This window comes from Carassius carassius, chromosome 17 (assembly GCF_963082965.1).
Source record: "Carassius carassius chromosome 17, fCarCar2.1, whole genome shotgun sequence".
NCBI lineage: Eukaryota > Metazoa > Chordata > Actinopteri > Cypriniformes > Cyprinidae > Carassius > Carassius carassius.
In genome coordinates this window covers 25318206-25334134 of record NC_081771.1, presented here as the reverse complement: position 1 = coordinate 25334134, position 15929 = coordinate 25318206, and the positions used below count along the sequence as shown (strand labels likewise).

Sequence of the window (15929 nt, the reverse complement as noted above, 5' to 3'; positions counted from 1 at the left end):
TTGGCTGTAATGCTCAGAAAACTTGCAAAATAGTAAAACCAACATGAGAAAGAATTTTGATAAAATCGTGATATTTCTACAAAAAAAAAAAAAAAAAAAAAAAAAAAAAAAACGCGATATGATACTTTTTCCATATCGCCCACCACTACTGTCCACTACAGGCATAGGACACACACACAGGCTTTCCTCCTCACCAACGACATTAAACACAGTGCCTACACTGGACGCGAGCAGCAAAATACAGTACAACAGTGACACGGTCTACAATGTAAGAGGAACAGCGCAACAAAACCAGACATTAAACTGATGCCTTGTTCTATTTGTGGCATACTGACACAAACTTAAAATGATTTGCAACAGTCGCTTTGTCGCATCCAGTGTACAGTAGAGCTTCTGTGGTGCATCTGGTATGGACACAGTGAGTGAAGCCGAGAGCAAGATATGCCCCGTCATATGTTCTGCATCTAGCTTTTGATTGACCAGCATCTGCCTGGGTCTTTACGACGTCATCTATGGCTTTTCTCTTCCTTTTCACAAACCGATTCATCTCCCATTCTAAGTTATGTCCTTTGACTGTTTTACTTCTTTTCTTTTTCTGCTGATGGCCCACGTGCCCACACTTTGAGAACCACAGCTTTAGAAAGACTTTAAATAAATAAATAAGAATATATATTAGGGCTGGGATAAACGATTATTTTTTAAACGATTAATCTAGCGATTATTTTTTAAACGATTAATCTAGCGATTATTTTTTCGATGCATCGATTAATCTAACGATTAATTTTTCCAGACCGATTTGATTTCGATTATCTCCCCATTAATTGACAACTAACAATTTATACATGTTGATTTACATATCTGAATGAAAAAAACATCAATTCCTTAACATTGCAATATATGTTTATTGCTCTTAAAATTACAAAATAAAAGACTGACTAAGAATGCATTACTTTGCACTTGTATAGAGATAGCATTCAATAAAACCTTGAAACCTTGAAAACACATAGCTTACTGAAACAAGCTTACTGAACACATAGGGCCTAGCTTACTGAAAAAAAGTTCTTCTTTCAGATGAAAATAACAACAACTTGATGTCTAGCATTCAATAAAAAAAGTCACCCAAAATACTTGTTTAGAGCAATTGAAAGAATACAGTATGTAAATGTAAACTTGAGGGCTTTAAGCTAATACAGAGAGTGCTTTTCCAAAAAAAAAAAAAAATTAACAGTGGGAGCCAGCAGCCTGTCATGGAGAAAAAAAAATCTCCGAATGCTCCACGTGAAACTTTGGCGTTCCGCCCTTTTTCTATCGTGTCTAATGATTTTGGTTAATATACACGAGGGAGGGAGAGAGAGAGAGAGAGAGAGAGAGAGAGAGAGAGAGAGAGAGAGAGAGAGCAAGACAGCGCTCGTGTAGTTTGAAGACTGGGAGTGCGCGAGCGCGCGTGAAACTTTGGTGTTTCGCCCTTTTTCTATCGTGTTTAATGATTTTGATTAATATGCACGAGTGAGAGAGAGAGCAAGAAGCGCTCGTGTTGTTTGAAGACTGTGAGTGCGCGCGCAGCCGGGGCTCTCTCTCGTACGCGCTCTGTCACTGTCACTCACCGATCAAATAACGCTTGACAGCCGCCAAAAAAAAAGATCAATGCAGAAAAACCCCATGATTGGTTATATAACGTTGGACAGAATGTTGATCCGGCCATCGCGTATATTCAGCGCACATAAGGTAAACGTTTTGCAAACGTTTTTTAGAGAAATAAAAACAGGTCGACGAATCGATGCGCATATTTTGCGTCGACGTATTTTTTGCGTCGACGTCATCGATGACCTCGACGCGTTGTCCCAGCCCTAATATATATATTTTACAGTAATCAGTAATGAAATGCACCGTAACACTGCTTGAGTAATTTCAATGTGCCGTTTCGAAGTACGTTCATATTATATATACGCTTTCAAACATTTCCGTGCATAGGGTTGCCAGGCTTTCACACCAAAACCCGCCAAATTGCTACTTTAAACTATCCCAATCATGTTTCAAGGGGGGTCCACCGGTATTCCAGGGGGTAAAATACACGTTTTATGGAAGGCTTCAAGTCCAGTCGAACACACCTCTTTACTCTCGTGGGTCACGTGACCGAGTTTAATCGCAGCCTCTGCTATTTAAAAATGTTTGCAATTATGCAATTAATCGTTCAGACCTAATTTATTATTTTGCATGTATAACTTAACATGTATAACATGTATAATTAGCAGTAACATTAAACCTATTAAGGTTTTGGTGTCCCTTTACAGTCCCAGCCATGGGAAACAAATAAATAATCTCAGGCAACAGATGAACTGAGAGGCTTTTCAGCATATGGCATATTGTCACCAATGTCAATATCAAACTAATACAAGAAAATAATATATATATATATGTTAGGGCTGCACGATATTGGGAAAAAATGTTATTGCGATATTTTATTTTTTTGCGATATATATTGCGATATGAAAACTAATCTAATTTTTTCTTACAAACAAAAATGGGGTGAGCACACTTACATTCTCATTTTAAATTATTTAAACATCGACACCATCGGGTCAATTGATTAATATGCGCCAGGGAGAGAGAGCAAGACAGCGCTGGTGTTGTTTGAAGACGCTCTCTCTCTCTCTCTCTCTCTCGCGCTCTCTCTCGCGCACGCTCTCTCTCTTGCACGCGCTCTCTCAATTCAATTCAATTCAATTCATATTGCATGTCGCTTCCATTATGAGCGCGCATACCGCGCGCCTACATTGGAAATAACGAACTTGAGCGCGCAAAAGACGCGATATGTGAACGGCTCCTAAGAACTGCGGTCTTCTACAGTGCTTCAAATATGCCATGGAGAATCACAGAAAGTGACCTTGTTGCGTTATCTCTCAAGCACTGAATAAACACAGCTAACTTGGAGAATGCAGTGAAAACTCATCTTCTCGCGTCTGCCTTAGACCCTCTGCAAAAACATCTCAGGTTTCTCGATGAAAACATGAGAGAAGTAAGAAAAAAAAACTTTTTTGAACATTATCAGAACATTTTCCTTGATGCGAGTGGTGCGGATGCAGCCGCCGTCACCAACGATGAAGAGGATGCAATGCCCACTCGTCGGAAAAGGCTGAGCCAGTTCTTCAGCAATGATTACAGAGAGTCCAGCCGAGACGAGTGGGAACAGTTCTTGCTGGAGCCATGTATTCCACAAGATGAGGATCCCATTCAGTGGTGAAACGAAAAAACGAAGCGCTTCACAAAACTTATTCGCTTAGCACACCGTTATTTGTGAGTCCCGCCAACGTCTGTGCCGTCAGAGCGCGTTTTCTCCGCGGGAGGCCTTATTTTTAACAGACTAAGGAGCCGACTTTCCCCCGATCATGTTTACATGCCCGTATTTCTTAACAAGAACATGTAAAACAATAGAAAAAAAGTTTAAAAAGATTTGCTGACAGTTTAAAAGTTTCAAAGTTAATTGTAGGCTACGTTCTACAATAGCCTGATTGCTGCAGGCTGCTTTACGTTTTTTCTTTGTTCACTTTTTTTTTTCTTTGTTCACTTTTTTTTTTTTTGCTTTTAATCTATACTTTTGTTTGTTTGCACGCATTGTTAAAGGTTTTCAGCTACAAAACACGATGTGTAATGTTCAAGCTTATTGTGTGTAAGCTTGTTTAAAATGACGGAAAAAATAAATGTTGCTGAAAAATAACGTCTGTCTCATTAAACTTATTTTAAATAAACGAATATTCGAATATTCGTTTTTTGTGAGCTCAAATATTCGAATGTGATATTTGCGGAAAACGCCCATCCCTACTTTATTGGCATGACATATATAGGTACATATTGCCAAAGCACTGTAGCCTACATAGCAGAATAGAAACAAACAAAACAAAAATGCATATATATCCATAAGAAAAAATAAAATAAAAGCAAAATACATCCATATACATTTCTATAAACATTGATGGTACTACTAATGTAGATGTGTTCACTCTTTTCCTCTTAGTTTGTGGCATTTGTAAATATAATGTGCTGCCACAGAGGAAGCAGGTCCTTCACCCAGTAATATTTTTAATTTGTCATGTTCACGGAGTGACTGGAACTCAGGAGTGTTCTGCTGTATTTGACTGTACAGTGAGTCTCTTAGAGATGTGTATTTGTCACAGTGGAGGAGGAAGTGCTCCTCCATCTCAACTGATCCTGATCTACACTCGTTACAGACTCGCTCTTCTTTAGGTAACCAGCTCTTTCTGTGTCGTCCTCTCTCTATGGCCAGCTGGTGGTCACTCAGTCTGTACTTGGTCAGTAACTGTATATTCCTGAGCGAGAGCAGATTGTCAGCCATACTGTACTCTCTGTTGAGTTTCAGATAACACTGGAGGCGACTTTGGTCTTTGGTTTGTTCTTTCCAATACTGTATGCATGTCTCCTTCTCTTCATTCATAATCTCTTCGATTCTTCTATGTTTTTCAGGATTGGTGATATCGAGTGCTTTGTTAGTCAGCTCTGACACCATTACACAAAGATGACTTTTTTGAGCACTCTTTTTTTGCACTCCGAACTAGAGTTTAAATGGATCCAGAACTTTAAAACTCTTTTTTAATGATGAGGTTTAGGGGGAGACGGCCTAACTCGGCTCTGCAGATGTTATTAGGAGTGTTTCTGTGCACGTGAAGGATGCTTCTGCAGAACTCGACATGCAGAGCTTCTAAAGGGTGTTTGTTCCAGTCCTTATGGCTGGAGTTACTCGCTGGGCCCCAGATCTCGCTTCCATACAGGGCAATGGGAAGGATGACACTGTCAAAGATCTTTGTCCAGATTCTGATGGGGATGTTTATTTTAAATAATTTAATTCGTATAGCGTGCAGTGCCCTGCGGGCTTTTATAAGTAATGTTTTAATTGCCAATTTGAAATTTCCAGTGGAAGTTAAAACCAGACCAAGATAAGTATACTGTAAAAAATGTTGTAGGGTGGTGTTGTTTAAAGTGAATAAATGTTTATGTTCTAGATTTCTGGGCTTTTTCTGAAATATCATAATCTTAATTTTTGGGATGTTGACGTCTAAGGCCCAATCCTGGCAGTATTTAGTTAAAATGTCAAGGTTGTTCTGGTCGTCTGCATACAGTAAATATTTGACCTCTGTGTGGTATAATTGTAGTCCTGGACTGTTTGATTGGTCCAGTAGATCTGCCAGTTTATTGATATATATGTTAAGTAAGGTCGGGCTGAGGCAGCAGTCCTGTCTCACTCCTCGCTGTTGAGGAAAATACTCTGTCCTTTGCTGGCCAATTTTTACTGCACATTTATTTTGGTTATACATGTTTTTAATTAAGTCATATATTTTACCCTCTATGCCACTTTGAATAATTTTATAAAACAGTCCATTATGCCAGATGGAGTCAAAAGCCTTCTTAAAATCTATAAAGCATGCAAATATTTTTCCATCTTTCTTCTGGTGTACATGTTCATTTATTAGCGTGTGTAGTGTGTGAATATGGTCAGTGGTTCGATGTTTAGGGAGGAAGCCAATCTGAGATTTGCTGATGGAGCTGATTCGGTGTGGATCAGTAGCTCGGTGGTTCGTGACTGTTGTCTCGCGGCGCGCCGTCTTTTAGCGCTTGTTCGAAACCCGCACGAACACAGACATACTTTTTTTACTTCAGCCGCGAGTCATGCAATGAGCATGTCTGCGTTTATTGGACACGTCAGTTTGTGCTTCCAGAATCGCCGAATCTGCTGCTGTCGTTCCAGCACATCTGCAGCGGAGACCTAAACCAGGAAGTTGGTCACCAGATAACACGGTAACCAGTTAAACCAGTTTATTCTTCGCGGGGCTTATTGCTTAAATCTAAAAAGGTAACATGCAGATAACAGGAAAGTATCCATGTAATTATGTATATCTAAACTAAGATAAAAAGTTGAGCTTACAGAGAGGAACGCACTTTTGTCTTGATTTCGATGAGTCTGGGACCGTCTCCTTCACTGCGCATGAGGTGGATATTGATAAGGCCGAAGGTGACGACGGGATAAGTGTTTGAGATGGAGACGTCTTTCTCTGCAGACATAACCGTGGTGGCACATTTAAGTGCTGACAGCACGGGCTGTGTGTCCTCCATCAGCTGCCAGTACTCATCCTTCAACTCCGGTTCGGTCTAACAGCACAGCAACAAAACAGCCCACCGCTGCTCCACCAGCCGATTAAACATCTTGCACACGGAGTTCCACCGTGTTTTACATGACTGGGTAAGCCGGTGAGTTGCAAGGCCCATTTGCTCTGGTTTCTTTTGCAGCGCTTTGGTTGCTGTAGTGCTGTGATTAAAGTGGCTAATGAGTTTACTAGCTGCTGATATTACCCGATACAGATACAGTGCAAATCCGTCATTTATGGCCAACTGGAGGGTGTGTGCAAAGCAGGCAACGGAAATCCAGGGCACTCTGGTGGGACTGTTGGCAGCTAAAATATTGGCCGCGTTGTCATGAACGCATGCAATAACTCAGCCTTTTAAGTCCCCACTGCTCTACAGCTCCATTCATTTTTGTCAGCTGTATGCCGGCCTGGCAGGCTTTCTGTGAGCAGGACCGCTGAGTTTATTTTTCCCGTCACCACTGATGTAGTGGCAGGTTATGGTGATTTAGCTCTCAGCTGTTAAAGCGGTCCAGCAGTCTATAGTTAGAGCAACTCTCTCAGCTTTGCTCAATTCTTTTAACAGCTGCTGCTTTTGTTCTTTGTAGTGAGTTTCTACCAGTCTGGTGATGGTACGTCATGATGGAATTTGATATGCTGGTATGTATCAGTTCTCGAAAACCAATGCCCAAAACAAAGGTCCCGTTTTTCGTGCTTTTTTGAAGCTTTGATTGTGTTTACAGTGTGCAATATAACATTTGTTCATGTTTTGCGTGTAAAAAAACAGTATTTTTCACACAATTCACCTATCTGTATACCGCTGTTTTCACCGTCATAAAAACAGGCTGATGACTTCCTTGTTCTATAAAGCCCCTCCTTCAGAAATACGTGACGAGTGCTGATTATGCCAGCGGTTCCTGTGTTGTGATTCGACACTGTAACGAATTAAACCTTCATAATCATCGGGAAGAAGGAGGCGGGAACCGGCGGACAATCAAATGATATTTTAATGATCAAAATAAACACAAAACAGCGCGTTAGCCCCTCATGGACGACTGACGCGCACAAATATAAATCAAAACACAAACTAAAACCCAGGCCTGGTCCTCTCTCCTCCTTCACTGTCGTCGCTCCAGTTTTAGATCCTTCCATCTCCTCCATGGGACTCGAGACCGGTGGGTCGAGCAGGTGTCGCTCATCTCCAACCACTCCACCGGCCTCGCTCTGTTCCCACGTCTCTCGGCCCCGCCCCACTCATCACAGACACCAGCTTAGAGCACGTGGCCCTCCTGTAAACGTGATTGGACTAGAACGCATGTGCTGGAGATGTACTTATAATCACAGGAGCGTTTTTACTGACGAGATGGACATGAAAAACGCATTCGATTTTTTTACGCTGCCCTAACATTTAGTTCACAAAGCTAAACAGCATTGCCCTTTGTGTAATAAGTTACAGAAACTGTTAAACGCACCAACTTAAATAATAAAATACACTTACCGGTTGTGGTCCATAAACAACGCCTTCTCCAGACAAAGAGGGAACTGCTCCATCTTTCAAGAATAATCTTTGTGCGAATCCGGCATTAAACGGGTCGTTTTTTTTGTAGGCGAATTCTGTTAAATAAAATATCTCGCTTGGCATTGAACTTTGAGCTTTAGAATTTTACAGATATTATTTATACTCTAACAACAACATTACACACTAACTAAAGTTTAAAACATGGCATCACGAAGAACGGGACCTTTAAGGGCAGAATATCCATCTCAATGAACTTGCAGGTCCCTTGGGTAATTTTCTCTGCTCGTTGTGCATAATAGCTCAGAGTCCATGCTAAATCCGACTTGACGCTAGGTTGAGACTGAGAGCAGGATGCACTGCCACCGACATTAACCAGGGACAGATGCACTTTGTTTAAGTGGTACATCATTTGAGTGATGGCGTGTTGTACTTATACACGGCATCGCAATGTTTGCAGTGAACTATTTTGCTTTTTAAATCAAAATGGTCCCACGCCACACTTCGCCGTGACCTCTTCATGATTATTCTTTTGAAATCAAAATTGAAGATCACAGATAACAGAGTATGGTGTCAAATAAGCTGCCAAAAATTGCTGCCACACAGTGAAATTCATTTAATTGCTTCAAGACTCACACTACGCAACGCAACCTGCATTAAATAAAAAAAAATGCATTAGATTAATCGATAACAAATTAACGTGATCGACAAAATTCTTAACGATCAATTATCGATCATCGATTAATCATACCCATCCCTAATCAGGTCAAGTATAGAAATTCTACATTGATTTACTCTTTTTAAGAAAAGAAAAGAAACCAAAACAATGTGCATGTTTTGGATTCCGCAATTCATTTGAATGACACCCTTAGTGGAATGTAAAGGGTATGAAGAGGGAATTTCCCTACTCTTTATTTACATGCAAGAGAAAGCTTGAGATTTTGTTTAAAGTCAATTGTAAAAGTTAAATTATGTTATCTGAAAGAAAACATTAAAGAAAAGTGAAGTGACGTTTGGCCAAGTATAGTGACCCATACTCAGATTTTGTGCTCTGCATTTAACCCATCCAAGTGCACACACACAGTAGTAAACACACTCACACCGTGAACACACATCCGAAGTTGGGGGTTCCATGACTTGCTCAAGGGTCTCACCTCAATTCGTGATATTGAGGGTGGAAGAGAGTGCTAGTTTTTCACTTCCCCCACCAACAATCCCTGCTGGACCTGAGACTCGAACCTGCAACCTTCAGGGTTACGACTCTCTAACCATTAGGCCACGACTGCCCACTGAAGAATTAGCAAGTACAGAACACCGCAACTAAAGAATAGTTTAAAACAATGTTTACCAGGAAATGGGTTAACAAGAAGTGGGCAGTGGAAATGCATGTGCAAGTAATTGCAGCTGAACCAGGATGTTTTGCAGCTTGTAAGAGGTCTGGTTTGTCTGGGTCTGGGAAGTGGTTTGTCACTTGCAGCAGAAGCACTACTATGAGTAAGTAGATAAAAATGAATCAAGGTAATCAACTTGGATGATCACATTCTCTAATTCTGGGCTATGATGCGATGACTTTTATTCTATACTGAATACTTGTGTTTTTACTAGAAAAAGAGTTTTACTAGACCCTGACCTACGGCATACTCTCTAACGATAAAAAAAATAAAAATGTATGTATATAATTACCAATTAATGAATCTAGTACACTTGTTCAGCATGCTTCACTATTACTAAAAAGGAGGACGACTCTGAAGGTCATCAGGAAATGACTTAGCTCTCCACTGATACACAGAAGCTAGTCAGGTATTGAGCTCCTATTTCACAGAAGCGCATGCGGGAAGAGAGAAATGCAGAGATTGCTAGGTGCCATGACTCTATTCTGGTATCAAACTAGCTAACATTACTGTATTTAGCCCATTTTTGTGGGGCCTTGAGTGACATGAACATAATATGTACCATTTGTAATGTATTAAAACAACATCAACAACAACAAAACTGTAGAGAAGAAAAGAATAGTAACCTAATTTATGGTAGTAAGGCATGCTTGGTGGGTTGTTAAGCCAGAATGTCACATTTTTACAGAGCTATAAAAGGTACACGAGCTACTAGAGCATTTGGCCTCATTTTTATACATATTCAGAGTTTAACATTTAACACAATAAAAAAATCATTTTATGTCTTTGCACTAATTGCACTAAGAGTTTCACATTTACTATATTCATCCCAAATTGCTTTCAAGACTCCATCATGCACATGAATGGAGAACAGAACATTTTGTGGAAATGGTCCGCATTTGGACCACAATTACATAACATTCTTGCCTCAACATAGGGGATTAACGGTACTCAAAAATCACGGTTCGGTACGTACCTCGGTTTTAAAGTCACGGTTTGGTTCATTTTCGGTACAGTAAGGGAAAGAAATGCAATCATTAAACTGCAGGTTGTTTATTACTATAAACTTTTTTTACAATTTGTTTACACTTTTTTAAAATACTTTTTAATAAAATATATATAAAATAAAAAAAGAATAAGAAATAAAATACTGCTGCAAAGTTCTCCACTAAATAAAATACTCTCAGTCTCAAACCAATATCATATAATAAAATATAATTAAAAATATAAATAAATAACTATGATTACAGTGCAGCATTACCAATGCCAGCTTGTAGGCCTGCTCATATTTAAAAAATATATATATAACTTTTCCAAAGTGTAAAGTGCAGCATCAACAGTTTCAGTTTTTAGACCTGTTCAGATTTCGTTATTGCATTGGATCGATCGGAATTAAGAGCAAAGGTCTGTTTAAATGCCGACGGGAGCTGCGTTTGAATTACAATCATTTGTTCCTAGTTGTAGTGATGTTCACACTCGTGTGATGCCTTTTGGAAACCTTAGGCCAGTGACACACTGGCATATTTCACCTGTCAAACATAGTCTTTTTGGCCGTCAATACTGTTGACGGTGTCCTTTATCAGTAGGCTTTATATTTATGCTCAACATGAAGTATAGATCCTGGTCTGTCCGCGCCTCGGCGGCCTCCCTCTATGTCACCTACAGTAGCAGCAGCGCGCCAGCGCCGCGTCAGGCACAGTTCTGGTGTGTAAAGACACAGAAAACGCGAAGCAGCCGTCACGCAACTGACACGCAGCAGAAACGCCACGCTCAGGCCATGCAGCCAGTGTGTCACCAGCCTTAGAATCAGCTGCAGGGCGGGATTTGCACTGAACGCGGAGACTTCCACCACTTAATATGTTCGTTTGGAAACACGAAAATGTACCTATGTTCCGCACACAAAAAATTGCATTCGGTAATTCGGTACACATATGCACCGTACCAAAAGTCCTGTACCGAAACGGTCCGGTACGAATACACGTACCGTTACACCCCTAACATATAGCATATGTTAGAGGACCCTTTCCACACCGTCACATTTACAATCATACAAGTGCTTTTACAGGGCAAAAATAGAAGCAAACAGACCTTTTAGTTCCACACTTTCTTATATCCAAAGAAATATCAATATTAATGCAGGCCTGTGTTGCATAACTAGTGGGCAAGTCTTGGGAATCGCCACGGCATAAGTTCAACAAAATATGCTCCACTAATCGGTTCTGATCTGCTCCCAGCCTGCAGGCAGAGTTGAAGAAGCTGAGTCATTATAGATATAACAAGAAGATCCTAATTTGATTCCATGTGAACAACAGCATGTATCCCATCATGCATCTCAGTTCAGCTCAGTATGAGCCCCTTGGTGTTCAGCATGCAACAGAAGCTTATAGAATTAGAATAAAATGTTACCAATTTAAAGATAAACAAAAAGAAAACTCTCTTCTAAATAAAGATGATCAGTCTAGTTCTGATAAATATTTGAACATAACTGACTTTTTATTTAAACTTAATTAATTATTCCCCCCCCCCCCCATAATTTACATAACCTCAGTGGCAAACTGCTTCCCAGGCTGGACCTAATGGTCTCTAGGAGCCATAAGGAAAAAATAGATACTCTGAAAACCTGGAACAGGGCTGATGCATCTCTTGAGGATACTGCCAATCTTTAAGAGAAAATAACATGTCTGTGACTGAAATTCTCAGTCTGAAAATCTTTTGAAGGCGCCTTTTCACTTAGTGAAGGGGAATAATCAAACAGCTCACACCGCCAGAGGAAAGGGTTATACCTGACTCACAGACATGACTGACTGTAACAGGCTATGACATGATGACACTGATCACAACATGTTACAGTTACATGTGACTTGGGTTGAGGTGATGCCGATAAAGAGGGTAAGATAATTTTTATCAGCCATCTAAGCAGGTTTACAGTAGTAGTTCGGTTTTCTTGGTTCTTTTGGTCTGGACCAAAAAAAGTAAATGATGGGTTTATTAGGGCTGCAAAAAAATGTATAAATCAATTTATCTAATGATTATTACGACGATTAATCGTCGATTATTCCACTGATTAATCTGTAGACTTCAGTTGATTAATCAGCTTTTGCAATTAGTTAAAATATTGAGTTATACATATTCTAACACATAAATGAAGGTAGTCACTTAATCATATTATGTAATTACCAATACAGTTTAATAGAACTATTGACCATAGTTGACGAACAATGGTTCAGTTAAGTGCACCCCTGATTGGATGAGTGCATTTAGACTCACAACATTGTTTTCAATGATCGGCAAGTTCTCCAAATACACATCATATTTTGTGAAATTACCAATCATCGAAACCAAGGTGTGCTGGGATAAATGTGCTCAATGTACATGTGTATATACAGTGCTATTTTTACCAGCTGATAAGTCACTAACAGCTTATAAAGAATACCTCAGTTGGACACATGGAAATCTGCTGTAATGAGACGGCCGTTCTGATCCCTGTACCAAACTGTCATGGCCAACAATAGCCCCTATGACGAGAAGAACCTTGTACAGATTGTACTCTTGAACATTTTGGCCTTTTTCAGGTCACATCTTGTGACATTACATCCTGTTTTTGGTTCATTTAGATGTCTTAGGTCCACACTACTTTCATATTTCAGTCAAACTGCAAACCTGCCAAGTGTAAATCATGCCCTAAAACACAACCAAATGTATGTAGACAAACACATCTTTCTTTGTTTCACTTATTAAAGGGGATTTTTTTTTTGCTGATGTAAAGTAACTGAAAAACAAGACATATATTATATAACCCTAAAGCCAAGAAATTAATATTCTAATTGATTTTACAGGGCCTGACTTGTACAGTCATGAAGTCTTAACGCAGAACTCCACTTAATGCTGCTGTGTGGTGCCTGCACATGGCCCAAACTACAACAAATCCCCAACCGAAGTGTGATCAAGCACACTGCATTTGAACTGTACTTATGCAACAGCCTGCCCGCTTCATGAAATATCAAACTCCAACCAGAAGCAAACCAGTCCAAACTTCTTAGGACTTTGTTTATGGTTATTTCTGGTTATCAGACAAAACTGATGAGATTTTCTAAAGAGCCAATTGTTAGCTGAACTTTAAATATAAGTCCAACTTTTTAAAAACAAGTCTCACTCTAATTCTTGCAAATATGCAGAACATGCTACCAAATGGAAAAACAACAACAAAAACATTTGCCTGTAAACAAACAGAAATATGCCATTGCACTCCATTGCATCAACATTTCTCTTTGGAGTTATCTTCATATAAAATATAATAAACTGATTTAACCAAACGCAAACATCTTATAAAATTGCATTTAGAGTATAAATACACGGTCATATTTCATATCTTCCTAAAACACAATTAGGATATTAAGGGGTTAAGACATTAAACGTCCAATTAAGCAATGACATATATAATAGATTTTAACAAGTTTGCAAGGCAATTACAGATGCACTGGGATTTAGTCAAATCACGGACAGCTCAGAATGGCCCTGTTTCGCTGTCATAGTAAATTTTTAACGTGAGATCAGCGAACACTGGCCTTTCAGGTCACACCGCATGCATAACGTCACATACCTTTACCCTTTGTCTATGGAAGACGTTTCAGTGTTTCCCCCAAATAAACATTAGTAGCTTTCGATTTGGCAGGCAGTGTCAGGAGGTTATTTTACAGAAAATTCCGAGCGCGATTATAAGATGATATCGCAGCCAAGTCATACAAACAGCTTACAAATGTAACTTATCTCCAGTTCGCCTCCCTGCGCACTACAGAGCATACAAACAACACAGATTACTTTATGGTTATTTCTCTGGTTGTGTAACCAACAAAGAGCCTCGAAACTGACTGTTCCGATTGTTTCACAAACCAAATGTACTTACATCTCAGTGGGCGCTGTGTTAATCCATATTGCCATCGGAAGAGTTGTTATACATGCTAGCTCTGTTGCCAAATTCCAGAGCCCTACTTCTCGCTCTTCTTTGCGCTGCAGCATAGTGTGGAACCGCCCTTATGCGTGACGTCACCCAGCTCGGCCCCGCCTTTCCCACGCGCTCTCTCCGCAACTACACGTGCGGACACAAACACGAAATATTATCCAAGACAACGCAGTGATAAAAAAAATAAAATAAAATAAAACAATATAATAGTTGAAAATACTGGTTTGCATTTAATTAGTTTAATTATATTTGTGACAGCGTTATAAACATAATATATTTAATGTTATTTATGTGCATATATTCTAGTAGTCAGTTAAGTTTCACTGAAGCTAAACGACAGCATTTCTTAACGAATTTGCAGGACCATTAAGTGAGACATTTATTTTAATTGGACACTAATGGGTGTATTTGAAGAGAGGCAGTATATCTCTGATTATGATTAGTTTACAAATTATACTGATGAGATTGATCCTCGTTTCATAGTGCAATGCTTTAATCTGCAACCACAAATCTTATTCCTCACAAAATATGTGAGATCATGGGTTCCAAGAACTATATTGCCATCTTCTGGATGCTTGTTAAAAAAAAAGTCACAGTCACAGTTTTCATTTAATTTTATTTCACTTTCTGTTTGGAGTAGCCTATTTTTTATCGTATTACACGATTTCATATGTTGTGGAAACAATGTTCTATCATGAAATATAAAGAAGAATCATGTGTTCATATTTTTTCATTATACAATCATTTTAGTATACAAAATGATTTGAGACTTAATCAAAAGCAGTCTCTTTTTTCTTACAATAACATGACAATAAATTATCAAAATAAGGGAGACTAGGGCTGGTTGTCATACTTTTTACTCCAGTAAATATTGCTCAAATTAAGTTTATTTAATTATACTTTGGAAGATGACACAGTTCATACATTCAGTAGTGTGGCATGTTGTCACAATATATGAGGTAAATAGCCACAATTCTGCTGTATGTTTTATAGGACATTTAGCAAAAATATAAACAGTAAAATCATAAAATCATGAAACAAAAATGTAGAGGTAACGGAAATAGAAATCCATTATTTTGGGTCAACAAATTATTAATATTAATTAAGACTAAATACGATTTAACTCATGATGTATGTTCCAGAAGAAGAACATTTGTGAATTGTTAAATCTATAAAGAAAGCTAATACAGCTGATACATTTGTACTTATGGACATCAGAGGATGTCGATTAAAAATCTCACCTTAGATAACAGGTGCATCAACAATAAGCTCAGTAATAGACTGTAATTTTAGAGAGAGAAGTGAACCTCAAAGGTCTTTCTTAGCCTCAAGATCAAATTAACACTGCAATACTATTATTTCTATGAATTGCCTAAACTGGTTCATGAATGTTCTCTTAGGTGGATAGATAATAGTTTGCATACCACATATTTACATAGATGCATGCGAATGTGTATTTAATATAAATGTGACCCTGGACGCTTGGGTATATTTTTAGCAATATCAAAAAAAAAAAATGTATGGGTCAAAATTATTGATTTTTCTTTTATGCAAAAATACATAAAAAAAAAAAAAATATATATATAGTTTTACTTGATCTTAGTGCTGCGTTCGACACCATAGATCATGACATACTCATAGATCAATTACAAAACTATACAGGTAGGCCTATTCAAGTACAGGCTTTAAGATGGTTTAGATCCTACCTGTCCGATCACTACAACTTTGTTCGCCAGTAAAATATGTAGTGCCACAAGGATCTGTCCTAGGTCCTCTGGTATTTTTAATCTATATGTTGCCCCTTGGTAATATTATTAGAAAATACGGGATTAGTTTCCACTGTTATGCTGATGATACTCAACTATATATCTCAACTAGACCAGATTAAACTTCAAAATTACATAAACTAACAGAGTGTGCTAAAAATGTAA

At 38.7% G+C, this 15929-nt stretch overlaps 1 protein-coding gene across 9 annotated transcripts in view; it reads right to left on the bottom strand.

The window, feature by feature from the left end:
• inpp4ab (inositol polyphosphate-4-phosphatase type I Ab) overlaps positions 1 to 14066 on the bottom strand; it is a 74643-nt gene extending 60577 nt beyond the window's left edge. For all 9 annotated transcript variants that reach the window (XM_059571394.1, XM_059571397.1, XM_059571398.1 and 6 more), the window contains exon 1: positions 13942 to 14066. The gene's annotated coding sequence lies outside the window, so the exon portion shown is untranslated. The remainder of the gene's footprint in view (positions 1 to 13941) is intronic.
• Positions 14067 to 15929: the final 1863 nt, after the last annotated feature.